This window comes from Micromys minutus, assembly GCF_963924665.1.
Source record: "Micromys minutus genome assembly, chromosome: 1".
NCBI lineage: Eukaryota > Metazoa > Chordata > Mammalia > Rodentia > Muridae > Micromys > Micromys minutus.
The window spans coordinates 260,588,494-260,611,802 of record NC_137969.1 but is presented as its reverse complement, the minus strand read 5'-3'; positions in this window follow the sequence as shown (position 1 = coordinate 260,611,802).

Below are 23,309 nucleotides of genomic sequence, written 5' to 3'. Positions count from 1 at the left end.
GTGAGTCAGCTCTGTCTTTGTGGGCTCAGGTTGGGGAGCTCTTGTGAGTCTGCTCTGGGAGCTAGGCCCTTTTCCCACTGGTCCTGATACTAGTGGTGGGGATCTGGCTCTTTCTCCAAACCAAAATGGATCCTTTTTCAGCGAGTACAGCACTCTCTGCTCACTGAGAACTCAAGGTTTGTTCTCCCTAGGCCTTTGTGTAAGGTTCACCTCTGGTCCAGGTGAAAAAGTACCTGTTGAGCTGATATTTCAGAACAGCCTTTTCTAGGCAGATCATGATTCTCTCTAACACAGTCCTGGGCACTGCCTCCAAGCAATCTCTGTGCTCTTGGTACTCACTGCACAACCTAACTTGGTCTGTACCCCAGGTTACCTGCTGGTCTAGGTGGAAGAGCTCTTTGGTGTCAGGTTAGCCAGCAACACATTTCTGGGCAGGCAGATCCAGATACTCTCTTACTGTGGACCGGAAAGGAACTTTTGCCACAAGCACCATCTCCAAGCACTGTCTGTGTTCTCGGTGCTCATGCTGCAGCCTCCCCGGGCCTGTGCTCCAGGTTATTTGCTGGCCCAAGTGTCAGGGTGCCTGGGTGTCTGGTTTGGGAGCACAGCCTTTCCCAGCAGATCTGGGTACTCCCTAACTGTGGGCCTGAATGGAACCTTTGCCACAAGCACCACCACCAAATGCTCTCTGTGTTCTGGGTACTCAGTGCACAACCTCACTAGGTCTGTGCCCCAGGTTACCTTCTGGTCTAGGAGGCAGAGTGTCTGGAAGTGTGTTCCACAGGCACAGCCTTTCCGGGCAGATCTAGATACTCTCTTACTGTGGGCAGGAAAAGAACTTTTGCCACAAGCACCACCACTAAGCACTCTCTGTGTTCTGGGTGCTCCTGCCGCACCTTCCCCAGGACTGTGCCCCAAGTTATTTACTGGTCCAAATGGCAGAGTGCCTGAGCATCTGGTCCAGGAGAACCTAATTCCTTCTTTCTTATCCTTCTGTTTTTTCTCATCTCCACACAGTTTCTATAGATATCCACCCTCACTTCGGACCTAAAAGAATGATCTAGCTGACCTTACACCAATACTTCTAAAACTGTGAGACTAAGTGAACTGTTACTCCTTTAAGCTTTTCCTCTGGGACATTATGTCACAATGATTGAAATAAATGTATTATATAAAGTAAAATAAAACTACCCTTAACAAGAGTTGGGATGACCAGACAGTCTGCAGAAATTCTTTTTATTACCTATATGTTGCTGTTTAGTTTTATTGTATATAACTTCTGTGTTTAAAGTTACATACAAATCTTAAGCTTTAGCTGAATGTAGGTTAACATTCACACTGACATTTTATTTTCAAGATTATTGAGAAGGCTCCCATGACAAGGGCCTTATCAAATATCAAAATCTTGATTTCTAAATCATTTCCCCAATAATCAAAACTCTATAGAAATGGCTGATTTGAAGGTCAAGTCAAAGCAAATATGAGTTTTAGATCTTGTGACCAACAGTGAGGAATTCTTAAACATTCGTGTCATATAATAAAAAAATAATGGAGCCAGCTTCTCTTGGCCAAATATGGAATATGGTAAACATAAAAAGTATTCCAGTGGCTACAATTTGTAAATAAAATAATAATCCATGAGTTTAAAATCTTTATAATGATGGGAGGCACTCTTACTATATATACTATTAACATATGGTTTATAAAAATCACAAGACAGATTGATGTCAAGTGTTCTCTCTTTGGTCTTAGAAAGATAGAACATTCTTTTATGCTTCTGCGGTCCAAACTCTAAATCTGAGGTCTATCTAGAAGAAATGGGAAAACACAACTGAGAGGACACTTTATAGCATAACATGCCGTCTTTAGAAATATCAAAATTAAGGAAGATAGAGGTAGAAAACATATCTATGATAAAATAAAAAAACTTAAAAAGTGACAAGAACTAAATGAAACATACTATATTGGGTTGTATTTGGAGGCAATGAGGAAGTACTGTGAAGTACCTTATTGGGACCAATCACAGCATTTTACTAAGGAATCTGAGCTAGATAACAATATCACTTTAATACTTAATAATGGTAACAGAAATGGTAATTTTAATTTTTTCATATTGTGTGTGCATGTGCATGCCATGGCATGCATATGTAAGTCAGAGAACAAGTTTAACTGATCAGTTATCACTACCTTGTGGAACCCAGGGATTAAACCTAGGTCATCAGGCTAAGTGGCTAGAACCCTTATCTGCTGAAATATCTCATCTCCAATTTGCTAATGTTGGTTACTGTATTATAGGGAATATATATATATAGGAAAAACAATGAATATTTAGAGGAAATTAATGAAGTTACTTAAAAATTATACATATGTGTGTGTATTTTGTCTACATATATATATATGTTCATATATAAATATGGTCCTGTACATATATATGTACAGATAGAAAGATGCACATGTTCATGCTAAAATCACTCACATTGAGTAGGAAAAACTACAGAAAAATATAAAGAAATATCTGCCCTATTGTTATACAATTCTGTAAGCTTGAAATTTTATCTAAATTAAAACATTTTATAAAATTATCAGTTATTTTGTCAGACCCAAAATTGGACAAAATGAAACACAAAATTTTGCTATACTAAAAATTTACTATGCTATATTCATTATTTAGAACATAAATGAAAATGTATAAAGCTGAAGGTCACAGTGCCAGGAGTCTAGCCTTATAAATACATAACAATGAGCTACTGGTACTGTTATTTATACTGATGGCATTTTACTTTAAAACTTTGAAGTTTAAATATAAAACAGTTTACCCTGATGCAATAATTAAACATTTCAGATGGTTATACTTAGAATAACAATATTTACAGAAATAAATATGTTTACAGAAATGTTAGGAGTGGGTCAGATATTCTGCCAATAAATGTAAAAAAGTACTCAATAGTTTTAATGAATTAATTAGAACTGTGAGAAAGCTTTTCATTCTGAAGGCTGGAACAACAATAAAAAATTAACTAAACTTGGGTCAGAAATACTTTGGCTATATGAACAGTGTCCAGTGAATTGTGAAATATACCCTACTTATTTTGTATTGCTATGTCAAATTTCATGTAGTAGTTTCATTTTTTCTGTGGTGGGTTATCCAGCTTGTTTCCACTTCTGTTTTTAGAAAAAAACTTCACAATTATGCCAAAAATGTTTGCTTTCATATTGTTTCTGAAACCAGACTTTCATAATTAGGCTACAAAACAATTCAGTAATAACAGACATTAAAGAAATACAATATTTGAAACTCATATTAGAGGATTTGGGGAAAAAAGGCTCATAATAACTTGACAAGTCAGAAGAGTTCTAGCAGACCAAATCTGAAAATCTTTCAAAGGTCAATTTGCTCATTTGCCTTCTTGAACTTTTCCTGTTCTGGCCCCAACTGGGACACACACTTCATTCTTTTTTTTTTTTTTTTTTTTTTTTCTTGAGCTTTTGGTTTTTGAAGAAATGGAGGCTGTAATACAAACCAGAGATAGACACTCTATTTTGCAGAACTATATCATGGAAACAGAAAATAAGTTCACTTTATCATCTGAAATCATAAAATGGACCTAGATAATCCTGAATAGTTTGTCCACAAACAATACTGAATTATAAGTAGGAAAGTCGCACAATAGGCATTCCCCAGGAGGGGACAGGCCCTTGGAAAGGGGTGAATTCCAACTGGATGTCCCCATTTCTGCTGGGGATCCCAGGTTACATTCCCTACTTGGGGAGCCCCACAAGTTTCTTCATTGCTTCTTCCAGGGATGGACATAGAATTGAGAACACTGATAGATATTTGGGGGAAATCTAAAATGTGTTTTACAAGGAAATTAAGGAATGAGAAAATCATGTGAGGAAACAATAAGACCTTTCTTCGATGGAGTCTTCTCTTTTATTCATATAAAGTCTTCTGTATCAAGAAGACCCAGACAAAAGCATCATAAGATTCTTATCTAACATGTGTAAGCAAGGCATCTCTCCTCTTGCTGACTACACTTTATAGTTGTCTTCACAAGTTGATACCCTTGATGCTGCAGCAATAATAAGGAATTGCATTGAAATCATTGTCATGGAAATATTACCTTTTGACTGCTTCCTTGGTCATGTTGTTCTGTTTTTCTCCCCGCAAAGACTAAAATTAAAAGTTGCTAAGCTCCTTCAGTACTAAGACTTGGAAATTACAATCTATTGGTCAAAACCAAGTCACAATGCAAAGTTCAAAGAAAATTAAAAGCCAAAAACCTGAGAAGTAAATCCCATATCTGAAAGAATTAAGAAGCAAGAGCATACTGGCCATCTCCACAAATACGTAATTTTTTATAAAGTTTATTTCAAAGTTATATTTTTTCTGATATATCATATAATAAGTATCATATGATGTTTTCTCTATACAATATTTTAAGCCCTTATTATGTATCAAAGGAAAAATTATTAAATTGGTAAAATGGTATTTAATAAAGGTTGCCCTGGCATTTTTTTGAGAGTTTTGGCAGAGACTAGATATGGATTACGTAGATTGATTATATAAGTTGTGCTATTAAAACTGTATACTTCTTGATACTGATAAGAATTACAAATAACTTAATATGGTCCAGATTCTGCCTTAACTACAAGGAAACATTTTGTGATTTTAGCAAAAGAGACACTTGAAAATATAATTATTACTTGATTGGCCCATTCATTTTTGATAAAATGATTTAAAACATTTTTGTCCACACATCTTTGCTGTGACTCTAAATCATCTAATTTTTTTCATAAAATAAGAAAAATAGAGATTTTTAGTTATGTTAATTCCTAAAATTTATGTTAATAACTAAACAGAGAATTTAAGATCAGTGAAGAATCAGACAATCTGATCTATCAGAAAATGGAGCTACCGAAAGCAGCATACCCCAACACATCTCATAAAAGACTTCTCAGTAAATACAACACAAATGTCAGGGAGAAGCAGAGGGATACCCTTACCTACACTTTTCAAATCCAACTTAGATTCATTCTTTTTAAACACTTAAAGTCCTAAAGAGGACCAACTAACTAGAGAACTAAAACCCAGATATAGTTTTTTATGCAAACTTGGCACAGGCACAAAGATTTTACACTGTACTTATTAATATGCATGCACAAACTCTTATTCTTACAAATAAACATTTTTGTTTAAAAATAACCAAGATTTTTTAAAAGCAAAAGATGTTTAAACACACGGTGGTGGAATCTTAGGGAAAACCCAAAGAATGAAGCTAATTTATTCTGGGAATGGGACAAAATCAAATCATGAAACAAACACATTAATAGTGAACTTGAACATAAAGGGCTATTGGTGGTTTTGCACATACTTCTACTGTGAGTAATACAGACTTGTTACCTGAATATTGATATAAAACTTTCTCCAGGTATCCCTATATTTGCTTTGAGGGGAAAATTTTGCTTTGCACAAAATCTAGAAAATCCCCATAGTTTGCATGTCTCAGAATATTTAATTTTCTAATTAATTTTAACAGCATATATAATTGAAATATAATCCTCATATCTCCACATTGAATTAATTATTTAATGCTAGTAAAATTAGAGGGCTATAAAAGAGACAGGGAGGCTATGAGTTATAAATGGTTTAATTGCTTAGATCAGTTTGTTAGTGAAAATTGCATAGTATTTACTTTAAATACGATCCTTCTTCAACATCAATCTTATAAAATATATCAACTTTGTAATTTTTTAAGAGTTTGGCTTTATTTAATTATATAATATTAGTTAACTTTGTCACCTGATCAAGTCAAGAGCACTTAACAAGTAATGGGATAACTGGCAGCAGATAATCTAAGTCATTGCTCCTTACCAAATCAAACAAAAGAGAAAAAAGGTTCATTAAAGAATATTAAAGTTTCCCCAAATTAACTATACAAAATAAGATACAGTTGAGCTCTTTGTGTCTTGGCACTACAAATGCTGAAAAATATATAACTTTTTTTTTTTTTAAACGACTTTATTTTACAAAACAAAGATAAATGTACAGATTTTAAACATATTTTGCTTAAAATTATACATTTTTGTCAGTACTGTTTTTTCAGATATTAAAATAATTTTTACATAAAACTATGTGAATATATTTTTTAGTCAGTACTTGATTTTTTGAATGGCTTGGCAGTATGCATTGAAAACCTAATAGTTACAGTGAGCATAAAGTACATGCAAAACAAAATGCATCATGGAAATTGTCGAAGTCTTCTTGTTTTGTAAATATATATTTTCTTGTTTTCTTTATTTCCTGGACTTCATACAGTCTGTGAGTTGTTTCTGGGGGAGTGCAAGCCTCTGGGGTTAGCATCCCAATATCAGTGACTGCATATTATGTCTGTTCTTTTGTGACTGGGTTATCTCAAATAAAATGATATTCTCTAGATGCAGCCATTTTCTTAAGAATATGGTTAAGTCATTGTTTCTGGTGGCTGAGTAGTATTCCATTGTGTAAATGTACCACAATTTTTGTATCCATTCATCTTCTGAAGGACATCTAGGTTCTTTCCCGCTTCTGGCTATTATAAATTGAGCTGCTATGAACATTGTGGTGCATATATCTTTGTTGTGTATTAAAGTGTCTCTAGGGTATATGCCCAGAAGTGGAATAGCTGGGTCTTCAGATAGTACTATATCCAATTTTGTGAGGTATCGCCAGACTGATTTCTAGAGTGGTTGTATTAGTGTGCTACCCCACCAACAGTGGAGAAGTGTTCCTCTTTCTCCGCAGCCTCACTAGCGTCTGATGTCATCTGATTTTTGGATCTTGGCAAACCTGACTGGTGTGAGGTGGAATCTCAGGGTTGTTTTGATTTGCCTTTCCCTTATGGCTAAGGAAGTCTACAACTTCCTCAGATGTTTCTCAGCCATTCGGTGTTCCTCAACTGAGAACATTTTGTTTAGCTCTGTACCCCATTTTTAATAAGGTTGTTTGATTTTCTGGTGTCTAGCTTTTGAGTTCGTTGTATACCTTGGATATTAGGCCTCTATCTGATGTGCTATTGGTAAATATCTTTTCCCATTCTGTTGGTTGCTATTGTGTTTTTTACAATGTTCTTAGCCTTACAGAAACTTTGCAATCTCATTAAGTCCCATTTGTTAATCTTTGACTTTAGACCTTGAGCCATTGGTGTTTTGTTCAGAAAATTTTCTCCTGTGCCTATGTGTTCTAAGGTTTTCCCTACTTTCTCATTTAATAGTTTCAGTGTATCTGGTTTAATGTGGAGATCTTTGATCCACTTACCCGTGAAATTTGTACAAAAGGATAAGAAAGGGTCTATTTTTATTCTTTTGCATGCTGAGTGCCAGTTGGACCAGGACCATTTGTTGAATAGGCTGTCCTTTTTCCATTGAATGTTTACTGCTTCTTTGTCAAAAATCAGGTGACCATATACATGAGGGCTCATTTCTGGATTTTCTATTCTATTCCATTGATCCACATGCCTATTTCTGTACCAGTACCATGCAGTTTTCAGCACAATTGCCTTCTAATATAGCTTGAGGTCAGGGATAGTGATTCCCCCAGATGTTTTTTATTGTTGAGGATGAATTTAACTATTCTAGGTCTTTTGTTATTCCATATGAAATTGTACATTGATCTTTCAAATTCCATGACGAACTGGGTTGAAATTTTAATGGGGATTGCATTAAATCTGCAGATTGCTTTTGGTAGGATGGCCATTTTTAAGATGTTGATCTTTCCAATCAATGAGCATGGGAGATCTTTCCATTTTCTGAGATCCTCCTCAATTTCTTTCTTTAGAGGTTTGAAGTTCTTGTCATACAGGTCCTTCACTTGCTTAGTTAGAGTCACACCAAGGTATTTCATAGTTTTTGCGACGATTGTGAAGGGTACCTTTTCCCTAATTTCTTTCTCCACATGTTTGTCCATTGAGCATAGGAAGGCTACTGATTTGTTTGAGTTAATTTTGTATCCAGCCACTTTGCTGAACTTGTTTATCAGCTGTAGGAATTTTCTGGTGGAATTTTTGGGGTCACTCAAGTACACCACAATGTCATCGGCAAAGAGTGATGCTTTTATCTCTTCCTTTCCGATTTGTATCCTCTTGATCTCCTTTTGCTGTCTAATTGCTCCAGCCAGGACTTCCAGTTCTACGGTGAATAGGTAGGGGGAGAGTGGGCAACCTTGTCCAGTCCCTGATTTTAGTGGGATTGCTTCAAGTTTCTCACCATTAAGTTTGATGTTGGCTGTTGGTTTGCTGTATATTGCTTTTATTATGTTTAGGTATGGACCTTGGATTCCTGTTCTTTCCAGGACTTTTAACATGAAGGGGTGTTGAATTTTGTCAAATGCTTTCTCAGCATCTAGTGAGATGACCATGTGATTTTGATCTCTGAGTTCGTTTATATGGTGGATTGCATTGATGGATTTCCTTATATTTAACCATCCCTGCATCCCAGGGATGAAGCCTACTTGGTCATGATGAATGATCGTTTTAATGTGTTCTTGGATTCGGTTTGCTAGGATTTTGTTGAGTATTTTTGCATCATTGTTCATAAGTGAGATTGGTCTGAAGTTCTCTTTTCTTGTAGGGTCTTTGTGTCGTTTAGAAACGAGGGTTATTGTAGCCTCAAAAAATGAGTTAGGTAGTATTACATCTGATTCTATCTTTTGGAATAGTTTGGAGAGTATTGGTGTTATATCCCCAATAAATGTCTGATAGAATTCTTCACTGAACCCGTCTGGACCTGGGCTTTTTTTGATTGGGAGACTTTTGATGGCTTCTTCTATTTTTTTAACTGTTATAAGGTTATTTAGATGGTTGACTTGGTCCTGGTTTAACTTTGGGATCTTGTATCTGTCTAGGAATTTATCCATTTCCTCCAGATTTTCCAATTTTGTGGAGTATAAGTTTTTGTAGTAGGATCAATGATTTCTTGAATTTTCTCAGTTCCCATTGTTATGTCCCCACTTTCCTTTCTGATGTTGTTAATTTGTATACTCTCTCTTTACCCTCTAGTTAGTCTTGCTAGGGGTTTATCAATCTTGTTGATTTTCTCAAAGAACCAACTTTTGGTTTTGTTAATTTTTTCAGTGGTTCTTTTTGATTCTATTTGGTCTATTTCTGCCCTAATTTTGGTTATTTCTTGCCGTCTACTCTTTTTGGGTATATCTGCTTCCTTCTGTTCTAGGGCTTTTAGCTGTGCTGTCAGGTTGCTGATGTAAGCTCTCTGCAGCTTCTTTTTGGAAGCACTTAGGGCTATCAGTTTTCCTCTCAGTATTGTTTTCATTGCATCCCATAGGTTTGGGTATGTTGTGTTTTCATTTTGGTTGAATTCTAGAAAATCCTTAATTCCTTTTTTTATTTCTTCTTTGAATCCGGTATTGTTTAACAGAGCGTTGTTTAGTTTCCATATGTCTGTGGGCTTTATGTTGTCTTTTTTGTTTTAAAGACCAGCCTTAGACCATGGTGATCTGAGAGGATGCATGGGAGTATTTCAATCTTCTTATATCGATTGAGGCTTGCTCTGTGTCCAATTATTTGGTCAGTTTTCAAGAAGATGCCATTGGGTGGTGAGAAAAAGGTATATTCTTTTACTTTAGGATAATATGTTCTGTATATATCTATTAATTCTAGTTGGTTCAAAGTCTCTGCTAGTTTTGCCGTGTCCTTGTTCAGTTTCTGTTTCCATGATCTGTCCATTGGTGAGAGTGGGATATTAATTTTCCCACTATTATTGTGTGGGGTAAAATGTATTTTTTGAGATTTAGTAGGATTTCTTATATGAATGTGGGTGCTTTTTTATTTGGAGCATATATGTTAAGGACTGAGAGTTCCTCCAGACAAATTTCCCCGGTAATGAGTAAAACGTGTCCTTCCTTATCTTTTTTGATAACTTTTGGTTTGAAATTTACTTTATTCGATATTAGAATAGCCACTCCAGCTTGCTTCTTGGAGCTGTTTGCTTGGAAGTTTTTTTCCCACCCTTTAACTCTGAGATAATGTCTGTCTTTGTCTCTGAGATGAGTTTCCTGTATGCAGCAAAAGGCTGGATTTTGTTTATGTATCTAGTCTGATAGCCTATGTCTCTTTATTGGGGAGTTGAGTCCATTTATGTCAATAGATATCAAGGAATAGTTGTTTCTGTTTCCTGCCATTATTGCTTTTGTGGGTTGAGTTGTCTCTGTGTCTTTTTCTTCTTTTAGTTTTCTTGTTTAGGAGTTTTCTTGTTTTTACTAGGCTGTATTTTCCCTCATTGTACTGGGATTTCCACCTATAATTCGTTGTAGTGCTGGGTTTGTGGTCAGATATTGTGTAAATTTTGATTTGTCTTGAAATATCTTCATCTCTCCATCGATGGTGATTGATAGTTTTGCTGGGAATAGCAGCTTGGGCTGGTACTTGTGTTCTCTTAGGGTGTGCATGATATCTGTCCAGGCTCTTGTAGCTTTCATAGTCTCTGTTGAGAATTCAGGTGTGATTCTGATTGGCCTGCCTTTATATGTTATCTGACCTTTTTCTCTTACTGCTTTTAGTATTCTTTCTTTGCTTTAGGCACTTGATGTTTTGACTATTATGTGTCGGGAGGTATTTCTTTTCTTGTCCAACCTATTTGGAGTTCTGAAGGCTTCTTTTATGCTCGTGGTCATCTCATTCTTGAGGGTAGGGAAGTTTTCTTCTACGATTTTGTTGAAGATATTTACTGTGCCTCTTCTCCCTCTTCTATTCCTATTATCCTTAGGTTCGGTCTTCTCATTGTGTCCTTGATTTCCTGGACATTTTGGGTTAGGAGCTTTTTGGTTTTTGCGTCTTCTCTGGCTGTTTTGTCTATGCTTGCAATGTTCTCTTCTGCCCCCGAGATTCTCTCTTCCATCTCTTGTAATCTATTGGAAATGCTTGCTTCTGTGATTCCTGATTTCTTTTTTAGGTGTTCTACCTCTAGGGTTATCTCTTTTTGTGTTTTCTTTATTGTGTCAATTTCCGTTTTAAATTCCCTCTTCCATTCCTTCATCTCTTTGATTCTTTTTACCTCTAGTTCTTTGAGTTCTTTGAGTGTTTTTCTTGTTTCCTCTTTAAAAGCTTCTGAATCTTTTTCCTTTTTCTCCCGTTCTTGTTTAAGTATCTCTATCAGCATCTTGAGATATGATTTCAGGTCTGTGTCTTCCTTTTCTGGAGTGTTTGGAATTCTGATGTTTGCTGTTATGGGAGAGCTGGGTTCTGGTGTTTCCAGGTTGTCTTTGCTTTCCTCTTGCCCTTTTGTTGTCAGTGATATGTTCTTGCCTTTCCCTTGTATCTGGTCTGTGTCCCTGGATCTCCACTGGTCCAGGTGGCAGATCGGTCGAGCCCTGTTCTATGCCTCAGAGTCATCGGGTGGGAACAGAAGTTCCAAAGTTCTATTTCTGGTTGCTGAATCAGACAGGGTGGGGCAGGGCAAGCAGGGGTTGCACTCTCCGTGTGCACTCTGCAGAGATCTCTCTGCTCCCCGGCAGCCCAGGTCTCTCACCCACCAGTTGCTCAGCCTCTAAGAGCCGCTGTTCTGGGTGGCAGATAGGCCAGGCTCTGCTCTGCATCCTGAAGTCGCTGCCAGGTAGAAACAGAAGTTCCTAAGTTCTGTTCCAGGTCACTGGATAGGGCAGGACAGGGCAGGTCAAGGCGGGGGGTGCACTTTCTGCCTGCACTCCGCAGAGATCCCTCTGCTCCCACCAGCCTAGGTCCCCCACTCACCAGTTGTTCAGCCTTTATGAGCTGCCGTTCTGGTGTCAGATGGGCCAGGCTCCGCTCTGCATCCTGAAGTCGCCACCGGGTGGAAACAAGTTTGAAATTTCTGTTCCTGGTAGCTGGATCGGGCAGGTCAGGGCAAGGTAGGGGGTGCACTTTCCGTGTACACTCCGCAGAGATCTCTCTGCTCCCTGGCAGCCCAGGTCTCCCACCCACCAGTTGCTCAGCCTCTACCGATAACTGTTTTTCAAACCTGCCATTTCTATTTTGTCCTTTGTTTTGTCCTTATGAATATGTTCAATCCATACCTTTGTCTTCATGCTCAGTTTCATTGCTGCCAAGTTCACTATATTAGTAATAATGTCCTGTATGTCTAAACTATGGCCAGTAAAATTTCTCAGAACTTTATTTTAAACTTTAAGGGAAGAAATTAAATTGTCTATGCATCTACCCAAAATATATTAAAACCTATTGGCAAGACCTACAGGATGGTGTGTCTGCAACCCCAGGAAAGTGGAATCATGCACTCAACTAGATCTGTGAATAAGCCAGTATCCACTGACATATATGGTGCAATTTGCTTCACTTACACCACAGACTTTAATGTCTTAGGATCTTCTTTCTTGTATGTTCATATTCTAATGTACTATACTGAAGTTCTATTTTTAAGAGCAAATGAGTTCATTAAAAAGAATAGCATTTGCATAACATAGAGCTTTGACATATAATCAAAAGTAACAACCAAAGTGTTGATGAGAAGATAGGCTTCAGAAAAGAATCAAAACCTAAAAGATGTTGGAGCAATTTATAAAGCTCATTTTCAACTTTATCATATATTAAAAATTCAATACATTATTATATAATTTTTCTTTCATTTCTACTTAATAAAGTTCTAATATCCATGCCTACACAAAAATGAGAGTTGAACTTTCCATTTGATTTATAAAATTCAGAGATATATTGAATTTTAAATCATGTTTAAATGTGCTGTTATTACAGGTATATTTATTTAACTTGTAATTAGGTCCTTGTTTTGACTTTGCTTTGTTATGTGTATATGGTTTTTCTTTAGCTGCCCCAACCCTTAGTGGCTTATTTATTTTGTGCTTTCTATCTTCTTGAAGTCCAGTGTTGGTGATGTTTTTAAAATATCACAGACTAGAGGAGAAGGAACACAGTATTTGGAGTCTTGAGGCAATATGACTCATCCAATACTGTGCAGCAATTTATGCAAAGGAACTCTGTTGAAAAAAGTTTCAAGGACCAACACATGAAATTTACATTTATTTCTTGTTATTCATATTGAGATAAATGATATGTTTATTGTCTATTTAAAATACTCAAAATTATTGTTAAAATATAGCGTAAAATGATTACACAAGAGTGCTGTAATAATAATCATAGTTAAGCTTATTGTCATTAAGATAATTTAATCCTTGATTGTAATATTTGGCTTACCATTGCAATATGTTATATTTATATATTACTATTATTGCTCCAACTTAATTGTAGTGAACTACAGAAGATATTGATTCAATCAATTAGAAAATAGTTTAGCATTACTGAAATTTAAGGAAGAAAAAAGCATCCTGTGATGTTAAATTAGCTAAACTTTGAATCTAGCCTTTCTTTTTCTTAGGAACATGTTAAATACAATGGCCTCAAGTAAAATGATGATATGATAATTAAATGACTTTAAAAATAACATTGCTTTCTAAAATATTTTAAGAACTTATTTTAAATAAGGCTTTGGTATTGTAACACAAAAGATTTGGATTTTCTAAAGAGCTATTTGCCTTTCATAGGCAGAACCTGAGAAGTATCTATAGACATGTGAAAAAGCAATTCAATCTAAGAGGCAGCATTCTCTCCGAGAATCAACAACAAAGGCAGAGAGAAGGTACAGAGACTGCAGTGGAAGACTTGATACAGGAGTTATAAGCAGGCTGACTTGTGTGAAACAAACAGCAAGCACCATGATCTCGTTTTCTGAAAGTCCTATCAAAATGTGGGGCACCAGTCATAAAATAAAACTGCACGAATCAAATATGAACAGGGGACCAAAAATGATAAGGTTTTCTATAAACAGAAAGTAGACAGGAAAGCAGAGAGGCCAAAAGAGAGAAACCCACAGTCCACAGAGGGAAACAAAACAAAGAAAATAAAACTATTGAGGGAAGAGAAGAGTCCCCCAAAACTTCCAAGCTCATAAGGAATAAGCAGAAATAGGAATAAAAATATGGTGAGTTTGCCAATTAATCCTTGTCTTTGAATTTCTACTACTGTAAAGAAATGGCATGACCAGGGCAACTCTTATAAAGAAAACATTTAATTGGACTGGCTAATAGTTTCAGAGGTTTATTATTTGATTGTTGTAGCAGGCAGCTTAGCTGTGAGCAGGTAGACATGGTGCTAGAGAAAGAGTTGATAGTTCTACATCTTGATCAGGAGGCAGCAAGAATAGACCGAAACACTTCCTCCAACAAGGCCACACCTAGTCCATCAAGGCTACACCTCCTAAAAGTGCTGCTGTCTGTGAGTCTTTGAGGGACAGGGAGGGGGACATTTTATTTTAAGCCCCCATGGTCATATTCATTTATAACTAATTTATATGATACATTTTATTTTAATTAACTACAGATTAATTTTTATATCTTTTTTATTCATGCATATTTATTGGATATTACATTTCAGATGTTATCCCCTTCCCCCAATCCCATTCCCACCCATTGCCTCCAAGAAGGGGCTCCCTCTCCCAACTACCCTCTCCCACCTCAGCACCTTGGCGTTCCCCTACACTAGGAAAACAAGCTTTCACTAGACCAACTGCCTCTCTACTCATTGAAGCCAGAAAATGCTATCCTCTGCTGTATATGCACCTGGGGCTATGGGTCTCTCCATGCGAACTCATTGGCTGGGGTTTTAGTCCCTGGGAGCTTTGGTGGATTTGGTTAGTTAATAATTTTGTTCTTCCCATGGTGTTGCAAACACTTTCAGCTCCTTCAGTCCTTTCTCTAGCTTCTTCATTGGGGTCCTCATATTCAATATGATGATTAGCTGTGAGCATCCTTCTCTGTATCAGTATGGCTCTGGCAGAGCCTCTGAGGAGGCATACATATCAGGTACTGAAAGACCTCCAAAGGGAGACCCTCACTCAAATCTCAGGAGAGGCGCGCACCCAGCGAGGCAACGAGACCAGACTTGCTGCAATCGCACGAGGAAGTTTATTGAAAGTGAAACAGAGTGAGATCTCAGGCCAGCATGCTGGGGTCGAGACTCATACACCACGCAGGGATAGAGGAGTTCGACCCCGGCCTGAACTTGTAACGGGCTTATAAAGGCAAAAACCACAAAAGGGGGAGGACAGGGGAATGAGGAAATTCAAAGGGGGCAATGAGAAAATTCAAAGGGGAAGAATCATACATTTTTTAGCTGTACACCGGGGCACACCTAGGGCATAAAAACATTCCACAGAGGTCATCCGGACCTTCTGTGGTTATTTTGGGAACTCAAATCTCAAGAAACTTCCGGGAGTAATTACCTGCAGAGGCGAGGGCCCTAGGGCAAGGAATCAGTGTCCTTTGACAACTTTTTACTCTTCAGTACCTGCCAGTAAGCACTACTTGGCATCAGCAATAGTTTAATGCTTGGGTTTAGTGGCTGCATATGGAGTGGATCCCCAGGTGAGACAGTCTCTGGATAATCTTTTCTCCTATTCCTAATCCTCTATTTGTCCCTTTATTTTCTCCCATGAACATTTTGTTCTTCCTTTTAAGAAGTGCTGAGGCATCCACCATCTTGACTTCCTTCTCTTTGAGCTTCCTTGAACTTGTTTTACTGTGCTATCAGCTGCAGAGTTTTGCCTGTGAGGTAAGTGTGTTTTTATTCTAAAGGCAAAATGCAAAATCCTTCCACATAGAATCAGAGTTTGAACACCAAAACAGGGAAGAATATTACAAAAAAAAAAAAAAGACGAAAGAAAGAAAGAAAGAAAGAAGAAAGAAAGGAAGAAAAAAGAAAAGAAAAGAAAAAAAGAGTATATTCATAGGATGAGGAGTCAGTTTCTTAAGGAATAAAAACAACTCCCCTTAAAAGTAACACAGAAAAGCTCTCTGGCTATAAGTAAGTCATCTTTGTCTTTTTATAAGAAATCTAATCTTTGGGAGTGAGTCCAATCTTAGTTGTCAGGATAACAACTCTCCAGTCCTCTAGCAAACACCAAACATTAATCAGCACCCACAATACAGTGCACTCAGTAGATAACATCCAGTCAGTAGCAGCTACAGTTCAGTCCACTTAGCAAGCATCACACATGAATCAATCCAGATAAAAACATAAAGCTCATCAACCAGCCAGAGTCATCAGAATTTACAAGAAGCTTCAGGACCTCATAAGAAGTTCTTTAGAGAGCTTATGTCTATGATGTCACTATAAGTGAAGTTCAACGATACAATGTAAGTTAAACCAACACATACATAGAGTCAGCAAAGAAGAGCAAGGTGGAGCAAAACAAACCAGTATTCAAGCTCCCACTTTCTTGGGGTCATGTTTAAATTTTTTTCTAAACATCACATGTCGCTTTACTTGTCTGCTTTAGCAAAACATTCTTTAACCCATGTGTCCAAGCAAAACATTATTTGACATAACTGACTTTCCAAAGAAACCAGAAGTTGTTGTTAAAAGTCACAGGGCACTAATGTTGTTTAAAGATGACATCTTGGGTTTTGGCACCAATGTTAGGAAAAGGAGGAAGGGAGTGGAGGGGGGATATGGGTCATAATGGTTCGGGAAGGCCTGGGGACAAGAGAGATGCCGCTGGGGGGCCCATGTTAGGAATCCCTTTCCCCTGAGGGACCAGCCACATGATGGCATAGTACAGAATAGTTTATTCAAGTCATGGGAGAGTTAAGAGGGTAGTAGAGGCACGGGGTGGGGGGGAGGGATAGAGGAGTAGAAGCCAGCCATGAGTGCATGGAGAGAGAGGGGGGAAGGAAACATGAAGAGGAGAGGTAGGGGGGAAGAGCAAGAGAGAGAGAGAGAGAGAGAGAGAGAGAGAGAGAGAGAGAGAGAGCAAGAGGCAAGAGAGGGGTGAGGGCAAGCAGCCTCTTTTGTAGTGTCAGGTCACTGGGGTGGAGCATACCTGGTTATTGCCAGGTAACTAAGGTGTGAGGTATTCCTGGTTGTTGCTAGTTAACTGAGGGGTGGGATTTACAGAATCCCAACAGAATTCAAAGAACAGTGTCTCAGAGCAGGGGCAATGAGTATGTATGTATGCTGCAAGGACAGATCAGTGACAGAGGTCTATCACTTATGAGCATTGTTCCCTTCTTCAACAAGAATCTAGAAGCCAGACTCCTAGCCAGGTTTGAGAGCCAGCTGTGTGCCAAACTGCTACCATAAACATCACCCTAAAGTCTTTCTTGTTTTCTGCCTAGGAGGGAAGAGTGATCTTATGATTCTGTCCAGAGTCAGATGGGCTGAGAATGTCTAGGTATGTGTAAAAACATAAACTATATAAAACAGGGCCAATTATTAGAGAAGAAGGATAAAGCTTCCCAAATATTGACCATACTCTCAGTAAGGATGCTGCTCCCATAACTTCATGTATCTCTTCCTTCAATGTTCACTGTTTCCCAGCCTTAATTGCCATGTGGCAAAAGTAACTGAGTGGGCCAAAAAGAGGTGGGCTTGAGCTTGTTTAAGTCTGCCACTTCTCTGATGACTTGGATTGTCCAGCAGGTGTCAGAAATTGAGGGGTTCTACATCTGGTCCCCAACTATTACCAGCTTAGATAAGGAGCTGTTACTCACCAGCTTGATATATCGCTGCAGGAAGAAAGTAGCCAAGAATACTAGTGCTGCCCTTGCCTCATGAAGACAATGACCAGAGTAGCCTTTATGAAAGATAAGCAGCATAGATATCTAGCGTGGAAACCAATGCTGTCTGATTACCTGGCACTCTACTCACTCTATAAACAACAAGAGTCACAGAACATGTGGAAAAGGACAATAACACACAGAAAAAAAAATGTGAAAATGCATAAGTCAAGCATTTAGATCTCTACGTTTGGAAGAAATAAGTAATACATGAAGCAGAAAAGAATGTTCACATGCTTAAAAATCAGAATCCACACAAAGCTTCAGAGATAGTGTATCTATCAAACAAGAACTGGCTTGTTTAGAAAAGGAAAAAACAAAGACACTAGTGTGCAAAACCATGGTTACTCAAATAAAGGTTTTAGTGTAAAGGTTGTCCCAAAAACAATAAAAGACCTAAATAAAGATGAAATCAAAAATCTAAAGAGGGAAATAAATTTTTTGCAAAGGGTGTAACAAGTTGAGAAAAGAATAAATAACATGAAAAGCAAAGATATACATGTAAACAATTGTGTTTAAAATTCCTTCCTAGGGAAACCTCTACACCTTCTCCTAAGCTCTTAGTGATAAACTGAGGCACAATTCTGTCAAGTTTACTCCAGGGAACCAATGAGTTTATTAGAATCCCTTAGAGGGCATAGGTGAGGGCTTACTTTGAATTGTATAAGTGCTTCTGTTCCTAGAAGACTACATCTGGAAAGCTTTTACCCATCAGGGATAAGGGCTTCTCTATAGCTGCATGGATAGAACCTTTCCTCCCCTAGTCTTAACTAGCTCCTTCTTGAGATCATTTGCAATTAAAGCAGAGTTGCATACAACAAGTAGTGGGAACATCTGTGTACTCAAATGAGAATCTTATTCTCCTCTGCACTCTTCTGTGAGATAATATAAACAGTCAATAATCCAAGCTGGGATGATCTTTTGCAAGGAGATGAAACCCAACTACCCAAGATGGTAGCTGTTTTACTCAGGTCAGTTATTCACATCAATGCTGCAATATGTCCCCTAACATTCTATTTAAGTTTCAGATGGAGAAAATGAACTGATTGGGTGGGAGAAGGAGAAGGAGAGGGAGGACAGAGAAAGGAAGAGGGAAAGAAAGAAGGAAAGGGAGAAGGGTGGAAGGAGGAGAGGGAGGAGAGGAGAGGAGAAATAATGAAAAATGTATCTGTATTTTGGCTTGTTATTCAGGGAAGGAATATAACCAGACAACAAGTGGTCTTCAAGAGCACTGGAGACATTTTCATCACAGGTGGTAGGGAGGCAAAATGAACCAGCTTCTAATCCCTTCAAACCAAACCTTACAGAAATTAAAATATCTATGCTAGACAATTTCCCAACTAACCAGAGGCCTTAATGACTTTTTGTAACTATTCTAGAATCATACTTCTCATAAACACTCAAAGCTCCTCCTTGGTTTTTTCCCACTTCCAGGACTCCTTATAAAGCTATGCTCTGGGAATTTTGAGAAAATTCTAAGCACTCATTTTATGTTTGCAGAGAGTGTAGAATTTATCTAGGTTACCTGAGAAAACCACTCATCAACACCTTCCTTCACTGCTAACTTTCATTGTCTGGCTCGACCCGATTTAACATATGTTTGCCCTGGTGCCATCTAGTGATTTAGGGAAAATTCTTGAACTCTTACTAATTTGCAGAATTTCATCCTTTTTGGCTGTTTGTGTTGTGTATAGACTTGTTATAGTTTCATTCATTTGCTAATAAACCTTATTTCAATGGTTTATAGAGAAAGAAATAAAGCAAACACATACTACATGCAGATTGCCATTTTGAAGTGAAAGTTGTTGATTACTTTAAAACTTGTACCCATAAGGCTTATAAACAACTAACTGGTATTTGTAAGCATTATATTTTCAGTGTTTTGTTACAAAAGCACCAAATCATCTTTATGTGCTTCAAATTTTTAATTTTGCATTTATGTTTTCATCAGTGAAAAAGTTTTTATCATAGGATTAATTCTTAGAGTCTAAACCTAGTCAAAAGTTATATGTGAGTAAATACCATTACTAAAATGTGTAGCCTTTCACACACACACACACAGAGAGAGAGAGAGAGAGAGAGAGAGAGAGAGATTGCCTAAGGCAATCTACAAATTCTATGCAATCCCCATCAAAATTCCAACTCAATTCTTCATAGAGTTAGAAAATTCAACTTGCAAATTCATTTGGAATAATAAAAAACCAAGGATAGCAAAATCCATTCTCATCAATTTAAAAAACAAAACAAAACAAAACTGCCTGGTATTGGTACAGAGACAGGTAGATAGTTCATTGTAATAGAATCGAAGATCCAGAAGTGAACCCATGCAACTATAGTCACTTGTTCTTTGACAAAGAAGCTAAAAACATTCAATGGAAAAAGGACAGCCTCCTCAACAAGTGGTGTTGGTTCAACTGGCAGTCAGCATGCAGAAGAATGCAAATTGATTCCTTCTTCTCTCTATGTACAAAACTCAAGTCAAAGTAGATCAAAGACCTCAACATAAAACCAAGTACACTGAAACTAATAAAAAAAGAAAGTGAGGAAGAGCTTAGAACACATAGGCACAGGGGAAATTTTCCTGAACAGAACACCAATTCCTTATGCTCTAAGATCAGGAATCAACAAATGAAACCTCATGAAACTGCAAAGTTTCTGTAAGGCCAGGGACACTGTCAAAAGGACAAATTGGTAACCAACAGATTGGGAAAAGATCTTTACTAATCCTACATCTGATAACCAATATATACAAAGAACTCAAGATGTTAGACTTTAGAGAATCAAATAATCTTATTAAAAATGGGGTACAGAGGTAAACAAAAACTTCTCACCCAAGGAATATGGAATGTCTGGGAAGCACCTAAAGAAATGCTCAACATCCCTAGTCATCAAGGAAATGCAAATCAAAGCAACCCTTACATTCCACCTCGCACCAGTTAGAATAGCTAAGATCAAAAACTCAGGTGACAGCTAATGCTGGTGAGGATGTGGAGAAAGAGGAACACTGGTGGAATAATCATCCCAACTCTTGGCACCTGCTTGGGGTTAGCTTCACTGCCCACTTGCATGCCTTGACCCTGGGAGAGATACTTGCCCCCCTTTTGTTATGCTATTTGGCCCAGTCACAAGCCACTCCACACCTGGACTTCCTGTTCCCAGTTACTCAAAGAAATTTACAGACTTCCACCCTAGGGGGTGACTCACCCAGCAGCTAGGGAATTTGCATACCTCCCCTGTAATTACCTAAGGGTATAATACTGGGACCACTGTCTATATGAAGAGGACTGCAGGCTGCCCTGAGAGACAGCAGTTCAAGATGGAGTAAACTTTCTGGTAACAAGAATAATGGGTTTGTGTCTTTCTTTCAAACCCTTAGGCCTTCGCCTGGTTCATAGTAGCTGTTAGTGGTACAGGTACCACAAATGGAGGCTCACATCGCCTTCTGCAGAACACTCCTCCATTGTTGGTAAGATTTCACGCTGTAGAACCAATCTGGATATCAATCTGTCTGTTCCTCAGAAAATTGGATGTAATACTACCTGAGGACCCAGCTATACCACTCCTGGGCATATACCCAAAAGTAGCTCCAACATCTAACAAGGACACATGCGCCACCATGTTCATAGCAGTCTTATTTATAATAGCCAAAATCGGGAAAGATCCCAGATGTCATTCAACAGAGGAATGGATACAGAAATTGTGGTACATATACAGAATAGAGTACTACTCAGCTATTAAAAACAATGAGTTCATGAAATTCCTAGGCAAATAGATGAAACTTGGAGCTATTATCCTGAGTGAGGTAACAGAGTCAAAAGAGCACTCATGGTATGTACTACTAGCCCAAATAAAACCCAGCATACCCAAGAAACCATCCACAGAACTTATGAAGTTCAAACAGAAGAAAGACCAGACTGTGGATGCCTTAGTTCTTCTTAGAATGGAGAACAAAACACTCAGTGGAGGAAATACAAGGTCAAATAGAGGAGCAGGGATTGAAGAAAAGATCTACAGAGATTACCTCACTGGTAAACCACCCCATATGCAGCCATCAAACCCAAGTATTATTGCTGATTCCAAGAAGTGTTTGCTGGCAGGAACCAGATATGGATGTCTCCTCAGAGGCTCTGCCAAAGTCATATAGATACAAATAAAGATCCTTGCAACTAACCATTAGCTATACACAGGGACCCCAATGAAAGAGCTTGAGGGAGGACTAAAGGAGCTGAAAGGTTTGCAACCTCATGGGAAGAACATCATAATCAACCAGCCAAGGTACTGAGGTGAAGAGAGTATTGGGAGAGGAAGCCCCTTCATGGAAGCAAGAGGAGTGGAAGGAGGAAATGGCAGGGAAAGAGTATAACATTTGAAATATAATTATAGAGGATATTCAATAAAATTGAAAAAATCCAATAAAAATTTTAAAAAATAAAATACTTATTAAAAAAGCGAGTATAATTGAAGCAGAATCGTTTCCATTGTCTCATTCCTGGGAAAAGCCTTTTCACATTTTCTTAAAAACTGTCCCACTGCCCTCAGGATCAAGACTCCTCTCTTACCTTGTCAGGGGCCTCTGCCTCACATGTGGGAAGAATGGTCAGGTCCAAACATTGTTGAGATTTGGTCTTTTGTCATGTATTGTAATGTTAAATTAAATACTGATCCCAGACACCTGTTCGGCCCCAGGGATGAAAGAGTCTGTACAATTACAAGTATGAGATATAACCTTGCCCCTTAATTATCCCTGATTGGTGAACAACAAAAATGCCTACAGCCTCTACCTGGGCAAAAAAAGAGATAGGTGGGGTTTGGGTTTCCAAGCTTGGGGTTGGAGGAAAGACCTTAAGAAGGAGAGGAAAGAAAATGGACAGAGGAGAGATGCCATGGGATAAGTTTTTTTATGAAAACATTGCCATGGGAGCTGGCCAGTTGGAGTTAAGGGCATCTCAGTAACATAGCAACTTATAACTCAGGGTTATTGATAGGGAAGTAGACATAATACCATATTAGGTAGGTGTCCTCCTAGCTTTAATGCTGATAAAGTTTAATTATAAGTATCAAAGTTGTGTGTCTTGTATCTGTGAACTGAATAATCAAAGACAAGATAGATACATGCCATTAACATTATTATTATTTTTACAACAAAGGTATATTATCACTTCCTCATAGCTCAGAGTCAGGAACAGCTCACAGCCTCCTGGTAACACTGCCTGTTTTAGAGAAAACCTTGTCTTAATCCCTGGCAAGCCAATCAGATTTGAATATAATTATAATTAATTATTAAAATGTAAAATGAGCCATTCCTTAGCTGCCTTTATTTTCAATACTCCTCCAAGCTCTGCTTTCCCTCATATAGACATATGCACACACATAGAATTCATAGATATAATTTGTGTCTACGTTCCTTTTACTCAAAAGAAAAAAACACTTGTAAATAGATGGTATTATGTATTTCCTAATATGTTTTCTGGAAATCATACAATGTACAATCATTATAAGTGACACTCACTATCATTCTACTGAGTTCACTTCTGTTTCCACTTAGAAAAATCTTCTCTAGCTCTCTGTGATTTCATGATTACCAAACCCATGATTAACTTTAAATTTCTATCTTTTGGTTACCTTCTTTAAAGCCTACTTTAAGGAAGCTTTCATTCATTCTAAACAAAAAATTAATATAAATGCAATTGTGGTGATTTGG